The sequence below is a fragment of the Bombina bombina genome, chromosome 3 (genome assembly GCF_027579735.1).
Source record: "Bombina bombina isolate aBomBom1 chromosome 3, aBomBom1.pri, whole genome shotgun sequence".
Lineage (NCBI taxonomy): Eukaryota > Metazoa > Chordata > Amphibia > Anura > Bombinatoridae > Bombina > Bombina bombina.
Genome location: NC_069501.1, coordinates 1,277,497,365 through 1,277,514,546, shown reverse-complemented (window position 1 = coordinate 1,277,514,546; position 17,182 = coordinate 1,277,497,365). Strand labels below are relative to the sequence as shown.

At 40.1% G+C, this 17,182-nt stretch overlaps 1 protein-coding gene and 1 non-coding gene across 4 annotated transcripts in view; both read left to right on the top strand.

The window, feature by feature from the left end:
- Positions 1-17,182, top strand: part of LOC128654737 (zinc finger protein 420) — a 193,939-nt gene that overhangs the window by 65,934 nt on the left and 110,823 nt on the right. The window lies entirely within an intron of this gene.
- On the top strand, positions 2,656-2,843 carry LOC128655055 (U2 spliceosomal RNA). Its single transcript, XR_008401637.1, has one exon. It is a non-coding gene; the product is annotated as a U2 spliceosomal RNA (small nuclear RNA).

Here is a 17,182-nt window from a genome sequence, read left to right as displayed (position 1 = left end):
CAAGCCTGTTTACAAACCTTTGACTCCTCCTTGGAGTCTCAATTTAGTTCTTTCAGTTCTTCAGGGGGTTCCGTTTGAACCCTTACATTCCGTTGATATTAAGTTATTATCTTGGAAAGTTTTGTTTTTAGTTGCAATTTCTTCTGCTAGAAGAGTTTCAGAATTATCTGCTCTGCAGTGTTCTCCTCCTTATCTGGTGTTCCATGCAGATAAGGTGGTTTTACGTACTAAACCTGGTTTTCTTCCAAAAGTTGTTTCTAACAAAAACATTAACCAGGAGATTATCGTACCTTCTCTGTGTCCGAAACCAGTTTCAAAGAAGGAACGCTTGTTGCACAATTTGGATGTTGTTCGCGCTCTAAAATTCTATTTAGATGCTACAAAGGATTTTAGACAAACATCTTCCCTGTTTGTTGTTTATTCAGGTAAAAGGAGAGGTCAAAAAGCAACTTCTACCTCTCTCTCTTTTTGGATTAAAAGCATCATCAGATTGGCTTACGAGACTGCCGGACGGCAGCCTCCCGAAAGAATCACGGCTCATTCCACTAGGGCTGTGGCTTCCACATGGGCCTTCAAGAACGAGGCTTCTGTTGATCAGATATGTAGGGCAGCGACTTGGTCTTCACTGCACACTTTTACCAAATTTTACAAGTTTGATACTTTTGCTTCTTCTGAGGCTATTTTTGGGAGAAAGGTTTTGCAAGCCGTGGTGCCTTCCATTTAGGTGACCTGATTTGCTCCCTCCCTTCATCCGTGTCCTAAAGCTTTGGTATTGGTTCCCACAAGTAAGGATGACGCCGTGGACCGGACACACCTATGTTGGAGAAAACAGAATTTATGTTTACCTGATAAATTTCTTTCTCCAACGGTGTGTCCGGTCCACGGCCCGCCCTGGTTTTTTAATCAGGTCTGATAATTTATTTTCTTTAACTACAGTCACCACGGTACCATATGGTTTCTCCTATGCTATTATTCCTCCTTAACGTCGGTCGAATGACTGGGGTAGGCGGAGCCTGGGAGGGATCATGTGACCAGCTTTGCTGGGCTCTTTGCCATTTCCTGTTGGGGAGGAGAATATCCCACAAGTAAGGATGACGCCGTGGACCGGACACACCGTTGGAGAAAGAAATTTATCAGGTAAACATAAATTCTGTTTTCTACTGTAAAAGCAATTTCTAGATTTTGTTATAAACCGTATATTCTGCTTATCCTTTATCTGCTATTCATATTGGATAAATAAAAAAAATTCTGATTAACTGCTCAAATAACTTAGTGGTAAAGTAAGCAGTTTAGTATCTAAGAGTTACTGGTTTCATTTTTCATAGTCGGGGAGTTTCAGGCCTCTCTCTTGACCCTTGCTCTTTAGAGGTTCCTGTACTTAGCCTGTTATGAATACTGTGTGTATGTTTTCAGGGTACATTCCCCTGATGGTTTGGAGACTTAAGCTACAGCCAAGACTGCAGCATACTGTGTTAAATCCTGGGGTCATACAGGATCACAGCTATCTCTGATGCAGATATACTATTGTTATAGGCATTAGATTGCTTTTTAGTGGTCTAGGAATGTTATATCCTTCTCTTCTACGGGTCGCCCTAGATATTCATATAAGCATCATGTCTGCTTATTGTATTCTTTTCTCTGGACATCTTAATGATGTGTTTTTTTAACATTTCATGTTTCATCCCTCTCTTATTATAGTAGAAATATATTATTTTTGTGATTCTCAACATGTCTGATTATCTTAAATTTTCATCTGCTGTATACTCTTCCCCCCCCCCCCCCCCCCCCTTTCTGTCTTCAGTGGAGGTACTTTCTGGATATCGCTATAAGCTTTATACGCTTATCTCATCTTTTTTTGTCTCTGTACATATTAGTGTGTACCTTAGGGATTGTTAACATCTGCATGTTTTATCCCTGTCCTACCCCTGTAGAAGTGTACTATGGATTTAAACATGTTCTACCGTCAAGGTTAAACGTGGATTTCGGATGTTTATCTTTTCCTTTTTTCTGTGAAGGTTGTATATCTGATTGCTTTTTGTTCCCCTTGTGGGAGCTGCTTGAATAGCATAGTGCTTAAAGGATTACTTTCTGTTATAATTTTTAAGCTAAACAACTAACATATTAAAGTTAATAAACATTAATTAAAACCTACTGACCTATATTTTCTCCAAAACAAAGTTTCATAGCGTTCTAAAAGTTATATCTTTTATTCGCCGATGATGTCACGTTATCCTGCCCACTATTTTCAGCACTGTAAGTTCAAAATACTTAAACCAATAACTTTGTGTTTAAAGTGCCATTTTGAAACCTAGGTATTGTAAACGGATTGGTACAGAGAAAAGGATACCCACAGAGTGGGTTTGGAAAACAATTAAATTTGCAGACAAGATTTCTGATATACGGTAGAGATATGTTAATGAAATGCTATTGATAAAAAGCGTATTTGGGTTAGTTAGTAACAGGCATAGAAAATATTTACTTACAGTGGCCCTTTAAGAAGGCAGTTTTAGTATCTGAGAGTTACTAGTTTGCTCTCTATTCTAGCAGGGGAAGATATATTTAAAATCAATTTATTGTTATTCTCCTATGAGGATAATTTATAATTTAGTCGGTTTACTTTCTCTACTGGTAATCTATATATTTGCTGATAGCTGGTTCGCTTCTTGGACTTTTGGCTAAGATCAAGGGTAGTTTCTATTCTTATCAGTTTAACATCTGATACGTCCCCTATCTGGAGACCATTATATTAAATGGATTTTAACATGAAGATGGCAGAAGATGGCAGGATTGGCCCTGGATTATTCTCATCATGTCTTCTAGACCTTTCTCAGAGGATTGTCCTAAACAACCCGATAATAGATTATTTTTTTTTTTTTGTCCTGAAGTTTTGTTTACATCTTTACTAGGTTCCAGTTTTTTTTTGGTGAAGATGTCATCCTTTCCACCGTGGACTTTCTCTGTGGTAGGACTTTATACTTAAGGGTTCTTTCCTACATCCAATCTAGATTCTGTAAGCTGTCTGCCCGGAGAATGGACACTTAGTCTTGTCTAGACAATGTTTATTCTGTTAAGGTGATTGATCCTATGATCAGGATCATAAGCCGGTAAATCGTAAGATTTACCATAAGATATGTTGTACATACTTTTTCTAGTATGAATCTAGGGATTTCTCTTGGAGCAGGTGAGGGTTCCTCGCATTCTATCCGTTCTTCAGGAGCCCCTGGAGTAGCATTTATCAGTCTAGTCTCTAAAAGGCCAGATCTCTGCTATTTTGATTAGCCTAAGTGTCTGGCTGACTCCGGATATTCAATCTCTTGTTTAGGCCTTAGTCTGACTCAGGCCTGTGTTTTAGTAGGTTGCTTTTTCTTGGAGTCTTTACCTTGTTTTTAAGAGTTCTGCAGAAGGCTTAGTTTGAGCCTATGCACTCCGTTAAATCTAGTTTCTGTCTTGGAAGATTTTGTTTCTGCTCGCTTTTCTTCTATTCGTAGGGTCCCGGAGCTTTCGGCTCTGCAATGCAATCCTTCTTGTTTTATTTTTCAGCAGATAGGTCCTTCGTACCAACATGGGATTCCTTCAAATGGTGTTGACCTGCAATATCACTCAGGAGGTGTCGTTCCTTCGTTCTATCCTAGTCCTTCTTCTCATAAGGAACGTCTGTTGCATAATATGGATGTTGTACATGCTCTGATGTTCTATTTGCAAGCAAATAGGGATTTTGATCCTTTGCCCCTTTTTTTGTGGTCTCTGGTAAACATAAATGCCAGAAAGCCTCTTCTCCATTCTTTCCTTTTGGTTGAGAAGGGTTATTTGGCTTGCTTATGAGACAGCTGGACAACAGCCTCCTGAGGGGATTACGGCTTTTTCACTAGGACTGTTTTCTTCTGCCAGGGTATTTAACTATGAGGTTTCTGTGAAACAGATCTGCAAGGCGACCACTTAGTCTTCGTTGCATATTTTTTCAGAGTTTTATTCGGATCTAGCTTGTATGTCCCAGCTATCCGAGGATGAGTTAACCTCTGTGGCGTCAGAAGGTAAACTTTCGGAGCCGGAGACATTTATTACTAAATATCTTCCAGCAGAGGAACCCTCCTTTATATTTAAAATTGAACATCTGTGTTTTTTACTGAAGGAGGTCCTGCCTACACTAGAGGTTCCAGAGGCTAAGCTACCTGAGGAACCTAAGATCCCTAAATTAGATAGGGTTTATGAAGACAGGAAGAGCCCACAAACTTTTCCGGTCCCAGTTCGTATGGTGAACATTATTAGTAACGAATGGGAAAGAATTGGAACTTCATTTTCTCCCTCGGCTACTTTTAAAAAATTGTTCCCGATCCCGGACTCAATTAGAGCTGTCAGGCTCCATCCCTAAGGTGCATGGCGCCATTTTGACGCTAGCTAAGCGTACTACTATCCCTCTCAAGGATAGAGAACCTATGGATAAGAAGTTGGAAACTTTCCTAAGGAGACTGTTCCAACACGCAGGATTTTTATTTCAACCTACTGGTGCGACTCCCTGTCGGAACTTATCGAAGTGGAATCTCCCCTCGAGAGTATTCAGGAGAGAGTTAAAGCTGTAAGAGTAGCTGATTCTTTTATCTGTGATGTGAATATGTAGATTATTCGCCTGAATGCTAAGACTTCTGGTTTTGCGGTTCTATCCTGCAGGGCTCTCTGTTTGAAGTCTTGGTCTGCGGATATAACTTCTAAATCCAGACTCATTTCTCTTCCTTTCAAGGGGAAGATCTAATTTAGACCAGGTCTGGACTCCATCATCTCTATGGTTACTGGAGGGAAAGGTGCCTTCCTACCTCAGGATAAGAACAGACCTAAGGGACGGCAGTCCTTTAATTTTCGCTCCTTTCATTCGGACAAATCCCAACAATCTCAATCTTCATCCAAACCCGAGCAGCCTATGAGCACTTCGAAGCATGCTCTGTCCTGGAACAAGTCCAAACAAAGAAGCGGCCAATAACAAATCGGCATAAAGAGTTGGCCCCCGATCCGGGATCGGATCAAGTAAGGGGGCAGATTGTCGCTTTTCTCAGACGCTTGGTTTCAAGATGTTCATGATCCTTGGGTTCTGGAAGTCGTATCTCAGGGATACCGGATAGGATTCAAATCTCATCGGCTCAGGGGCAGATTCCTATTCTCCAGATTGTCTACATGACCAGAGAAGATTAGATTGTGTACGGGATCTAGTCTCCTTAGGAGTAATTATACCGGTACCTGCATCAGAAAGAGGTCTGGGCTTCTATTCAAACCTCTTCGTGGTTCTTAAAAAGGAAGAGAACTTTTCGTCCAATTCTGGACTTGATGTGCCTAAACAAATTTCTAAGTGTCCCCTCCTTCAAGGTGAAGACTATAAGATCTATCTTCACCTGGTTCAGAAAGGACAGTTTATGACCACCATAGATCTGAAGGATGCATACCTTCACGCTACGATCCACAGGGAACATTTCCAGTTCCTGAGGTTCGCCTTTCTGGATCAACACTTCCAGTTCATAGCATTTCCGTTTGGCTTAGCTACTGCTCCAAGGATATTTTCGAAGGTTCTGGGGGCTCTTCTAGCAGTTGCCAGAACCTAAAGTATAGCAGTAGCTTCTTATCTGGACAATATCTTGGTACAGGCACCATTTTTTGTCTAGCAAGGAATCACTCAGAATTTCTTCTAAGTCTTCTTCGGTCACATGGATGGAAGATAAACTTGGAAAAAAAGTTTGCTTACTCCAAATACCAGAGTGAATTTCCTGGGCACAGTTATAGACTCTGTGTCTATGAAGATATTTCTAACAGATCAGAGACGTTGAAAGCTAATAACAGCATGTCTTGCACTCCAAGCCTCCTTGAGACCTTCGGTGGCCCAGTGTATGAAGGTGATTGGACTCATGGTGTCTTGTATGGACATCATTCCCTTTGCCAGATTCCATCTCAGACCTTTACAGCTATGCATGCTGAGACAATGGAACGGCGACCATTCCGATCTGTCTCAACAGATAATTCTGCACAAGTAGTAAGAAGTGAATACAGCGCCAACAAGAGGCCAAGGGATAAATATACTCACAGAGAGATAAAAGATTATTATTTAATGAACCATGTTAAAAAGCATCAGTAATAAAAGACTATATATAAAAAATGTAAAAAGCACATATAAATAAAATTACAAATACAGGAATATCTTACAGAAGCGGCTCAAAGGGCCAAAGCTGATAATTACAATAAAAACAGAGGTAATAACAGGTGATCAGTGTGAGTGGTACACCAGAATAAGAGTGTATACTGATAAAACAGAATTAGCCTAAGTACAACTGTAGCAAGTGCATCAAGCAAAAAACTAATAAACAATAATACAAACAATAGTGTTCAAAATTAGTGTTACAAAAATAGTGTTCCAAAAAATAGAAAAATGCACTGCAGTGCAAAAAAAGGGGGTAGCAAAATAATTGTATAGATACAATCAAATAGTGAGTGAGTGCAAATGGATATAAAAATGCTAGCTACTTAATCCAGTGAGGTTAAGATATAATTAAATAAAATACACAATATGCAATAACATAAAAAATAAAATACACAATATGTAATAACATAAAAAATAAAAAATAATAAAATATAAAATATAATCCAAAAAAGTGTTCAAAAAGTTGATCAACAAATGTTAGTGAAGAACAAAAATAAGTCAATCAAAACTAAAAAATGGAAAAAATGGGTGATGAAAAGCAAGGTGAAAGTGAGGAAATTGATTCCTTCCAATGTTAGTTACTTTGACAGATCCAAATTCCTGAGTGTGGTTGCTGAAGTAGCTGAATGGATCCTAGCACCTGTCAGCTGCTCCTATGGTATCCTAAAAAGTGTCCCTGTAAAAAAAAGAAATTCACAACATAGTGTATCCAATATGAGAATGAAGTAAAGATTAAAGTAATGCTTACCAATATGTCAACGCGTTTCTGCCCTCAAAAAAGGGCCTTTCTCAAGACTATATTTTTATTTTACTTTTATATATAGTCTTTTATTACTGATGCTTTTTAACATGGTTCATTAAATAATCTTCTTTTATCTCTCTGTGAGTATATTTATCCCTTGGCCTCTTGTTGGCGCTGTATTCACTTCTTACTACTTGTGCATATTTTTTGGAGGTTGGTTAGGATCTCTGTTTGGATACAGCTTGGGGATTACCTTAGCGCTTGTACACACACCCTTTTTCAACAGATAATTCTGGACAGCCTGTTGAGAGACTCACTCTCTTGGTGGCTCTGTCAAAATCACCTGTCCCAAGTCACGTGCTTCTTAAGACCGTCCTGGGAAACTCTGACTACGGACCCAGTTTATCCGGCTGGGGAGCCATTTGGGGTGCCAGGAAGGCACAGGGGCTGTGGACTCAGGAGGAGTCTACTCTTCCAATCAATTTCTTGGTAATCTTCAATGCTCTGAAGACCTGGCCCCTCCTGGGTTCATCCCAGTTTATCAGATTCCAATTAGACAATAGAACTTCTGTAGCCTACATCAACCATCAGAGAAGAACGAGAAGTTCCTTAGCGATGAGAGAAGTATCTCAAATCCTACAATTGGCGGAGGCCCACAACTGTACGCTGTCAAAGATCCACATTCCGGGTGTGGACAACTGGGATGCAGACTTCCTCAGCAGACAATCCTTTCACCCGGGGGAATGGTCTCTCCAACCCAAGGTCTTTGCAGAGATATGCAGCAGATGAGGAATGCCGGAGATAGACCTCAAGGCCTTTCGTCTCAATGCCAAACTTCCAAAGTACGGGTAGAGATTGAGGGATCCTCAAGCTTTTCTAATAGATGCCCTAGCGGTTCCATGGACATTGACTCATATCTCTTTCCTCCATTACCTCTTGTCCCTCGTGTGGTGGCCCACATCAAACAGGAGCAAGCATCAGTGATTCTAATTGCTCCATCCTTGCCGCAAAGGACTTGGTTTGCGGATCTGACAGGTATGTCATCATCTCCGTGGAGGTTACCTTGTCACAGGGAGCTGCTGATACAGGGACCTTTCCTTCATCAAAATCGAGATTCTCTGAGGCTGACTGCGTGGAGATTGAACGCTTAGTCTTAGCCAGGAGAGGTTTCTCTGAGAGTGTCATCGACACTTTGATTCAAGCTTGTAAGCCAGTTACTAGGCGCATCTACCTTAAGCTGTGGTGGACTTACCTGCACTGGTGTGAGGAGCGTTGTTTTTCTTGGCATAAAGTCAGTTTCTAAAATGTTTTTTTTTCTTCTCCAGGATGGACTGGAGAAGGGTCTGTCTGCTAGTTCCTTGAAGGGACAGATATCGGCCCTGTCGGTGTTCATGCACAAGAGATTATCTGAGCTTCCGGATGTGCAGTCCTTCGTTAAGGCCCTGACTATGATCAGCCTCAATGGATAAGATTTGTAAGGTGGCTACCTGCTCCTCCTTACATACTTTTACAAAATTTTACAAGTTTGATGTGTTTGCTTCGGCAAAAGCAGCTTTCGGGAGAGAGGTTTTGCAGGCTGTGGTGCACTCAGATTGGGCTCCGCCTCTTTTTTGTTCCTTCAGTGTCCTCTGGAGCTTGGGTATTGTTTTCCCAACAGTGAGGAATGAAGTTGTGGACTCTCCCTGCCTTATGTAAAGAAATAAAAATTATGCTTACCAGATAAATTCTTTTCTTTCCTGGCAGGGAGAGTCCACTACCCCACCTGTATGATCTTTTTTGTTTGGGCGGCTCCCTTGTGTTTTTCTTCTGGCACCTTTATACCGTGATGTTTTTCCTTGTTCTCTCAGCCGAATGACTGGGGGGGATAGGGGAAGTGGGAGGGATATTTAAGCCTTTGGCTGGGGTGTCTTTGCCTCCTTCTGGTGGCCAGGTGTTGTATTCCCAACAGTAAGGAATGACGTTGTGGACTCTCCCTGCCAGGAAAGAAAATAATTTGTTAAGCATAAATAATGTTTTCTCTATGTATGTCAATGTAAAATCCCTGGGTCTGCTTTTTTTTTCTAACACCCAAGATCTCCTATCATTGAGCCCTTATAACTTTTGTTTGCAATATTTTTTTATTAGACAGTGTTAAAGGGACATAATACTCAGATGCTAAATCATTTGAAACTGATGCAGTATAACTGTAAAAAGCTGACAGGAAAATATCACCTGAGCATCTCTATGTAAAAAAGGAAGATATTTTACCTCACAATCTCCTCAGCTCAGCAGAGTAAGTTCTGTGTAAAAAGTTATACTCAGCTGCAGGTAAAAAAAAAATAAAAAATGAAGAAATGAACAGCAGCCAATCAGCATCAGCAGTGCTGAGGTCATGAACTCTTACTGTGATCTCATGAGATTTGACTTGACTCTCATGAGATTTCATTGTAAACTTCCTTTACCTGATTGGTGAAATAAGATGAGAGTGCACGATGCTCATCCCTTCAGCTGTCCTAGGACAGACATACTAATATGCTGCTTAGAAATCCTTTACAATGGGAGGTGGCTACTGAGGAACTTTTGAGGTAAAATATCTTTCTTTTTTACATAGAGATGTTCAGGAGATATTTTCTAGTCAGCTTTTTACAGCTATGCTGCATCACTTTCAAGTGTTTAAACATTTGGGTATTATGGCCCTTTAATATGAGTGTAACTGTACTGTGTAATGTATATTTATTAGACAGTCTTAATATGAGTGTAACTACTGTGTAATGTATATTTATTAGACAGTGTTATTATGAGTGTAACTGTACTGTGTAATGTATATTTATAAGACAGTTTTAATATGAGTGTAACTGTACTATGTAATGTATATTTATTAGACAGTGTTAATATGAGTGTAACTGTACTATGTAATGTATATTTATCAGACAGTGTTAATATGAGTGTAACTGTACTATGTAATGTATATTTATTAGACAGTGTTAATATGAGTGTAACTGTACTGTGTAATGTATTTATTAGACAGTGTTAATATGAGTGTAACTGTACTGTGTAATGTATATTTAGTAGATAGTGTTAATATGAGTGTAACTGTACTGTGTAATGTATATTTAGTAGATAGTGTTAATATGAGTGTAACTGTACTGTGTAATGTATATTTATTAGACAGTGTTAATATGAGTGTAACTGTACAGTTTAATGTATATTTAGTAGATAGTGTTAATATGAGTGTAACTGTACTGTGTAATGTATATTTAGTAGATAGTGTTAATATGAGTGTAACTGTACTGTGTAATGTATATTTAGTAGATAGTGTTAATATGAGTGTAACTGTACTGTGTAATGTATATTTATTAGACAGTGTTAATATGAGTGTAACTACTGTGTAATGTATATCTTAGATAGTGTTATTATGAGTATAACTGTACTATGTAATGTATATTTATTAGACAGTGTTAATATGAGTGTAACTGTACTATGTAATGTATATTTATCAGACAGTGTTATTATGAGTGTAACTGTACTATGTAATATATATTTATTAGACAGTGTTAATATGAGTGTAACTGTATTGAGTAATGTATATTTATTAGACAGTATTAATATGAGTGTAACTGTACTGTGTAATGTATATTTAATATACAGTGTTAATATGAGTGTAACTGTACTTTTAATATATATTTATTAGACAGTGTTAATATGAGTGTAACTGTACTATGTAATGTATATTTATTAGACAGTGTTAATATGAGTGTAACTGTACTATGTAATGTATATTTATTAGACAGTGTTAATATGAGTGTAACTGTACTGTGTAATGTATATCTATTAGACAGTGTTAATGAGTGTAACTGTACTGTGTAATGTATATTTATTAGACAGTTTTATTATGTGTAACTGTACTGTGTAATGTATATTTATTAGATAGTGTTATTATAAGTGTAACTGTACTGTGTAATGTATATTTATTAGACAGTGTTATTATGTGTGTAACTGTACTGTGTAATGTATATTTATTAGACAGTGTTATTATGTGTGTAACTGTACTGTGTAATGTATATTTATTAGATAGTGTTATTATAAGTGTAACTGTACTATGTAATGTATATTTATTAGACAGTGTTAATGAGTGTAACTGTACTATGTAATGTATATTTATTATGCAGTGTTAATATGAGTGTAACTGTAGTGTGTAATGTATATCAGACAGTGTTAATATGAGTGTAACTGTACTGTGTAATGTATATCTATTAGACAGTGTTAATATGAGTGTAACTGTACTGTGTAATGTATATTTATTATACAGTGTTAATATGAGTGCAACTGTACTGTGTAATGTATATTTATTAGACAGTGTTAATATGTGTGTAACTGTACTGTGTAATGTATATTTATTAGATAGTGTTAATATGTGTGTAACTGTACTGTGTAATGTATATTTAGTAGATAGTGTTAATATGAGTGTAACTGTACTGTGTAATGTATATTAAGTAGATAGTGTTAATATGAGTGTAACTGTACAGTGTAATGTATATTTAGTAGATAGTGTTAATATGAGTGTAACTGTACTATGTAATGTATATTTAGTAGATAGTGTTAATATGAGTGTAACTACCGTGTAATGTATATTTCTTCTGTTATGTGTGATCAGTCCACGGGTCATCATTACTTCTGGGATATAACTCCTCCCCAACAGGAAATGCAAGAGGATTCACCCAGCAGAGCTGCATATAGCTCCTCCCCTCTACGTCACTCCCAGTCATTCTCTTGCACCCAACGACTAGATAGGATGTGTGAGAGGACTATGGTGATTATACTTAGTTTTTATAACTTCAATCAAAAGTTTGTTATTTTACAATAGCACCGGAGCGTGTTATTACCTCTCTGGCAGAGTTTGAAGAAGAATCTACCAGAGTTTTTTACTATGATTTTAACCGGAGTAGTTAAGATCATATTGCTGTTTCTCGGCCATCTGAGGGAGGTAAAAGCTTCAGATCAGGGGACAGCGGGCAGATGAATCTGCATTGAGGTATGTAGCAGTTTTTATTTTCTGAATGGAATTGATGAGAAAATCCTGCCATACCGTTATAATGACATGTATGTATACTCTACACTTCAGTATTCTGGGGATGGTATTTCACTGGAATTACTCTGTTAAAAGTACATTAAACCTTTTAATAGGTATTTATTATGTTAAACGTTTTTGCTGGAATGTAGAATCGTTTGCATGTTCTGAGGTACTGAGTGAATAAATGTTTGGGCATTATTTTTCCACTTGGCAGTTTGCTTGTTTTAATTGTGACAGTTTCGTTTCTCTCTCACTGCTGTGTGTGAGGGAGAGGGGCCGTTTTTGGCGCTCTTTGCTACACATCAAAAATTTCCAGTCAGTTACTCTTGTATTTCCTGCATGATCCGGTTCATCTCTAACAGAAATCAGGGGTCTTCAAACTTCCTTGGAGGGAGGTAGATTCTCTCAGCAGTGCTGTGAGACTTATATATTGACTGTGATTAAAAGACGTTGCTCTGTAATTTTTATGTTCCAAATTTAATTATTGTTACTTTACTAATGGGAACAAACCTTTGCTAAAAGTTGTGTTGTTTTTCAAGGATTGATGCGATAACTGTTTTTCAGTTCATTATTTCAACTGTCATTTAATCGTTTAGTGCTTCTTTGAGGCACAGTACGTTTTTGTTAATAAGATTGTAACCAAGTTGCAAGTTTATTGCTAGTGTGTTAAACATGTCTGATTCAGAGGAAGATACCTGTGTCATTTGTTCCAATGCCAAGGTGGAGCCCAATAGAAATTTATGTACTAACTGTATTGATGCTACTTTAAATAAAAGCCAATCTGTACAAATTGAACAAATTTCACCAAACAACGAGGGGAGAGTTATGCCGACTAACTCGCCTCACGTGTCAGTACCTGCATCTCCCGCCCGGGAGGTGCGTGATATTGTGGCGCCTAGTACATCTGGGCGGCCATTACAGATAACATTACAAGATATGGCTACTGTTATGACTGAAGTTTTGGCTAAATTACCAGAACTAAGAGGCAAGCGTGATCACTCTGGGGTGAGAACAGAGTGCGCTGATAATACTAGGGCCATGTCTGATACTGCGTCACAGCTTGCAGAGCATGAGGACGGAGAGCTTCATTCTGTGGGTGACGGTTCTGATCCAAACAGATTGGATTCAGATATTTCAAATTTTAAATTTAAATTGGAGAACCTCCGTGTATTACTAGGGGAGGTTTTAGCGGCTCTTAATGATTTTAACACTGTTGCAATACCTGAGAAATTGTGTAGGTTGGATAAATACTTTGCGGTACCGGCGAGTACTGACGTTTTTCCTATACCTAAGAGACTAACTGAAATTGTTACTAAGGAGTGGGATAGACCCGGTGTGCCGTTCTCACCCCCTCCAATATTTAGAAAGATGTTTCCAATAGACGCCACCACACGGGACTTATGGCAAACGGTCCCTAAGGTGGAGGGAGCAGTTTCTACTTTAGCTAAGCGTACCACTATCCCGGTGGAGGATAGCTGTGCTTTTTCAGATCCAATGGATAAAAAATTAGAGGGTTACCTTAAGAAAATGTTTGTTCAACAAGGTTTTATATTGCAACCCCTTGCATGCATCGCGCCGATTACGGCTGCGGCAGCATTTTGGATTGAGTCTCTGGAAGAGAACCTTAGTTCAGCTACGCTGGACGACATTACGGACAGGCTTAGAGTCCTTAAACTAGCTAATTCATTCATTTCGGAGGCCGTAGTACATTTAACCAAACTTACGGCTAAGAACTCAGGATTCGCCATTCAGGCACGTAGGGCGCTGTGGCTAAAATCCTGGTCAGCTGATGTAACTTCTAAGTCCAAATTACTTAATATACCTTTCAAGGGGCAAACTTTATTTGGGCCCGGTTTGAAAGAAATTATCGCTGACATTACAGGAGGTAAGGGCCACGCCCTGCCTCAAGACAAAGCCAAAGCTAAGGCTAGACAGTCTAATTTTCGTCCCTTTCGGAATTTCAAAACAGGAGCAGCACCAACTTCCACTGCACCAAAACAGGAAGGAGCTGTTGCTCGTTACAGACAAGGCTGGAAACCTAACCAGTCCTGGAACAAGGGCAAGCAGGCCAGGAAACCTGCTGCTGCCCCAAAGACAGCATGAATCGAGGGCCCCCGATCCGGGACCGGATCTAGTGGGGGGCAGACTCTCTCTCTTCGCCCAGGCTTGGGCAAGAGATGTTCAGGATCCCTGGGCGCTAGAGATCATATCTCAGGGATACCTTCTAGACTTCAAATTCTCTCCCCCAAGAGGGAGATTTCATCTGTCAAGGTTGTCAACAAACCAGATAAAGAAAGAAGCGTTTCTACGCTGTGTACAAGATCTGTTATTAATGGGAGTGATCCATCCGGTTCCGCGGTCGGAACAAGGACAAGGGTTTTACTCAAACCTGTTTGTGGTTCCCAAAAAAGAGGGAACTTTCAGGCCAATCTTGGATTTAAAGATCCTAAACAGATTCCTAAGAGTTCCATCGTTCAAAATGGAAACTATTCGGACAATCTTACCCATGATCCAAAAGGGTCAGTACATGACCACAGTGGATTTAAAGGATGCTTACCTTCACATACCGATTCACAAGGATCATTACCGGTATCTAAGGTTTGCCTTCTTAGACAGGCATTACCAGTTTGTAGCTCTTCCATTCGGATTGGCTACGGCTCCAAGAATCTTCACAAAGGTTCTGGGTGCCCTTCTGGCGGTACTAAGACCGCGAGGAATTTCGGTAGCTCCGTACCTAGACGACATTCTGATACAAGCTTCAAGCTTTCAAACTGCCAAGTCTCATACAGAGTTAGTTCTGGCATTTCTAAGGTCGCATGGATGGAAAGTGAACGAAAAGAAGAGTTCTCTCTTTCCTCTCACAAGAGTTCCATTCTTGGGGACTCTTATAGATTCTGTAGAAATGAAGATTTATCTGACAGAAGACAGATTAACAAAGCTTCTAAATGCATGCCGTGTCCTTCATTCCATTCAACTCCCGTCAGTAGCTCAATGCATGGAGGTGATCGGCTTAATGGTAGCAGCAATGGACATAGTACCCTTTGCACGTCTACATCTCAGACCGCTGCAATTGTGCATGCTGAGTCAGTGGAATGGGGATTACTCAGACTTGTCCCCTACTCTGAATCTGGATCAAGAGACCAGAAACTCTCTTCTATGGTGGCTTTCTCGGCCACATCTGTCCAGGGGGATGCCATTCAGCAGGCCGGACTGGACAATTGTAACAACAGACGCCAGCCTACTAGGTTGGGGCGCTGTCTGGAATTCTCTGAAGGCTCAGGGACAATGGAATCAGGAGGAAAGTCTCCTGCCAATAAACATTCTGGAATTGAGAGCAGTTCTCAATGCCCTTCTGGCTTGGCCCCAGTTAAAAACTCGGGGGTTCATCAGGTTTCAGTCGGACAACATCACGACTGTAGCTTACATCAACCATCAAGGAGGGACAAGAAGCTCCCTAGCAATGATGGAAGTATCAAAGATAATTCGCTGGGCAGAGTCTCACTCTTGCCACCTGTCAGCAATCCACATCCCGGGAGTGGAGAACTGGGAGGCGGATTTCTTGAGTCGCCAGACTTTTCATCCGGGGGAGTGGGAACTTCATCCGGAGGTCTTTGCCCAAATACTTCGAAGTTGGGGCAAACCAGAGATAGATCTCATGGCGTCTCGCCAGAACGCCAAACTTCCTCGCTACGGGTCCAGATCCAGGGATCCGGGAGCGGTTCTGATAGATGCCTTGACAGCACCTTGGAACTTCGAGATGGCTTATGTGTTTCCACCCTTCCCGCTGCTTCCTCGATTGATTGCCAAAATCAAACAGGAGAGAGCATCAGTGATTCTAATAGCGCCTGCATGGCCACGCAGGACTTGGTATGCAGATCTAGTGGACATGTCATCCTGTCCGCCTTGGTCTCTACCTCTAAGACAGGACCTTCTGATACAGGGTCCATTCAAACATCAAAATCTAACTTCTCTGAAGCTGACTGCTTGGAAATTGAACGCTTGATTTTATCAAAACGTGGTTTTTCTGAGTCGGTTATTGATACCCTGATACAGGCTAGGAAGCCTGTTACCAGAAGGATTTACCATAAGATATGGCGTAAATACCTATACTGGTGCGAATCCAAAGGTTACTCCTGGAGTAAGTTTAGGATTCCTAGGATATTGTCCTTTCTACAAGAAGGTTTAGAAAAGGGTTTATCGGCTAGTTCATTAAAGGGACAGATCTCAGCTCTGTCCATCTTGTTACACAGGTGTCTGTCAGAAAATCCAGACGTCCAGGCCTTTTGTCAGGCTTTAGCTAGGATCAAGCCTGTGTTTAAAACTGTTGCTCCGCCATGGAGTTTAAACCTTGTTCTTAACGTTCTACAAGGAGTTCCGTTTGAACCCCTTCATTCCATTGATATAAAGTTGTTATCTTGGAAAGTGTTATTTTTAATGGCTATTTCTTCGGCTCGGAGAGTCTCTGAGTTATCAGCTTTACATTGTGATTCTCCTTATTTGATTTTTCATTCAGATAAGGTAGTTCTGCGTACAAAGCCTGGGTTCTTACCTAAGGTAGTCACTAACAGGAACATCAATCAAGAGATCGTGGTGCCTTCCCTGTGCCCGAATCCTTCTTCAAAGAAGGAACGTCTTCTACACAATCTGGATGTAGTTCGTGCCCTCAAGTTCTACTTGCAGGCAACTAAGGATTTTCGACAAACGTCTTCCCTGTTTGTCGTGTACTCTGGTCAGAGGAGAGGTCATAAGGCTTCGGCTACCTCTCTCTCCTTCTGGCTTCGTAGCATAATTCGTTTAGCCTATGAGACTGCTGGACAGCAGCCTCCTGAAAGAATTACAGCTCATTCTACTAGAGCTGTGGCTTCCACTTGGGCCTTTAAGAATGAGGCCTCTGTTGAACAGATTTGCAAGGCTGCAACTTGGTCTTCGCTTCATACTTTTTCCAAATTTTACAAATTTGACACTTTTGCTTCTTCGGAGGCTATTTTTGGGAGAAAGGTTCTTCAGGCAGTGGTTCCTTCTGTATAATGAGCCTGCCTATCCCTCCCGTCATCCGTGTACTTTTGCTTTGGTATTGGTATCCCAGAAGTAATGATGACCCGTGGACTGATCACACATAACAGAAGAAAACATAATTTATGCTTACCTGATAAATTCCTTTCTTCTGTTGTGTGATCAGTCCACGGCCCGCCCTGTTTTTTAAGGCAGGTAAATA